This window comes from Otolemur garnettii, unplaced genomic scaffold (assembly GCF_000181295.1).
Source record: "Otolemur garnettii isolate 467f Iridium unplaced genomic scaffold, OtoGar3 scaffold00340, whole genome shotgun sequence".
In the NCBI taxonomy this organism is placed as follows: Eukaryota; Metazoa; Chordata; class Mammalia; order Primates; family Galagidae; genus Otolemur; species Otolemur garnettii.
Window position 1 is genome coordinate 1 of NW_003852735.1, and position 2,058 is coordinate 2,058.

Here is a 2,058-nt window from a genome sequence, read left to right on the forward strand (position 1 = left end):
CAATGCTCCTTGAATTTCTAATTCTATCTTTGCCTCTATTCCATTAATCTTATTTGCAATCCAAATTCTGAATTTAATTTCTGACATCTCAGTCATCTGTTTATAAAGAGGATCTTCAATTTCATTTGCCACATCCTTTCTTTGTGAGGGGGGTGACCTACTCTAGTTATTCATATTACCAACCACATCCTTTCTTGGATGGTTGATCTACTCTGGTTATTCATATTACCAGAGCTTTTCCGCTGATTGTGTCCCATAATTACTTTACCCCGTTTGGCTTTTTTCCTTGAGTTTTGTCAAGGACCCATATGGTGTTATGGCCTGAGAGACTGGGGACCTGCTTGATGTGGTGGGGGCTAAGTGGCTCTCTCTTTATTTTCAGCTGGTCTCTGTCCTAACCTAGTGAATCAGTTACTCTTGGTTGAAGTTTCTGCTGTGGAGAAATACCAGCAATTAAGTCGCACTGCCCCGCCCCCACAAACAATAACTGGCAAGGAAAATCAAACCTTCCCTCAACCATACACCCAGGGTGCCACTTTGGGTGATTTACCCAGTTCAAGGGGTCCAAATCGGTTGTCCCAGTCAGCACCAATCTCAGATGGGAGAATTCAAATGTCCCCAGCTGCTAGATAAGAGGGGTCTGCTCACAGCTCTGATATAACTTTCTCCAGTGCTCCATGAGGGAAAAGGAACTCCCGCAGGAAATGAATTCATCTGGGAAGGTGGGTACCTTCTTCTCCACCTTGCTGTGATTGCCCCCAGGGTTTATGACTGCCAGAGTCACCCAGAAATCTGAGTCCAGCAGCAGGAGATGAGGCCTGTCAACCTTATTATAGGCTGGGGTAGTTTACTCAGTTCCAGCCCTGCATCTAGTTGATGTTGCTCCAGCTAAATTCCTCTGCAGGTCAGACACTGCTAAAGCTGATAAAAAACTCAGCCCTGGGCAGCAAGCAATTAGAGTTTACACTCAGCTGTCAATACTGGCCTCTGCCTACCCACTGCTTTAGTTTCAGCTATACTCCCCTGAGGACTAGGTATTATTATGGTCAGATAAGCAGTCCCTGTAAGTCTTTGGGCTGCATGTATTCTAGTCCCTACACTCCACCCAGGTCAGTACTCACAGAATTTCCCAAATCCGCTCTGCCAGTGCCTGTCATGGGAGAAAAATTCCTGAAACCTCTGGTTGCCCAGAGAGACAATGCGTGTCTGTCTGGAATGGACTCAGGAAAGCAAGTCCCTCCCAGTGCTGCAGCTGCTACTATCAGGATACTGCCACTCCTGTGTAGTTCTCTCTCAGTTTACCAACTTCTGCTTGCTCTTGCCACAGAGTCAGCACAGACCAGCACCAGCCCTTTTCCCCTCCACTCCTCTCAAGGAAATGCCCAAGAATATGGACTCCAGGAGTGGCAAAACTCTAGACCTCAGGGTGAGAGTGGAGGAGGAATCCTTGGAGTTCAGAGTTACAGGTAGAGAATATATACAGTTTTATGCCTGGCAGGAGGGTGCTGTGGCATACCAGCAGGGGTAGGAGGTCCAGTTTTTAGGGGGTCTCTCCCGTGGGATAGAGTGGGAGGATATTTGAACTCTGCTTGCTTGTTTGTATGGAGTAAACTACCAGCCCTTCTTGTGGGGGAGGGTACTCCCATCTGCTTGGTGGTGGATTTTGTACCTTTTGATTGTATTTTTGGGTTTATAGCTCACCTCAGCAAGGTTAAAGTGTGCTTTTCAATCTTCTCTCTTGACTACGCTCCAAACCATCAGCTCCCTTGCTAAACTTCTGTCCTTTAAGTCTGCTTCTGGATGGGAGCCTCTGTAAAAAGCTGGCTGCAGTCCACCATCTTGTCTCCTTCCCTGTTATTGTACTCTTTTGAAAAGGTCTGTTCATGTTCTTTGCCCACTTTTATGAACTTATTCATCTATTTTAATTATTGATTTATTTGAGTTCTTTGTAGATTATGGATATTATGCCTTTTATGACTACATAATTTTTGAACATTTTCTCCCATTCTGTAGATTATCTATTTCCTCTGTTGATTATTTCCTTCCTTGTGTAGAAAC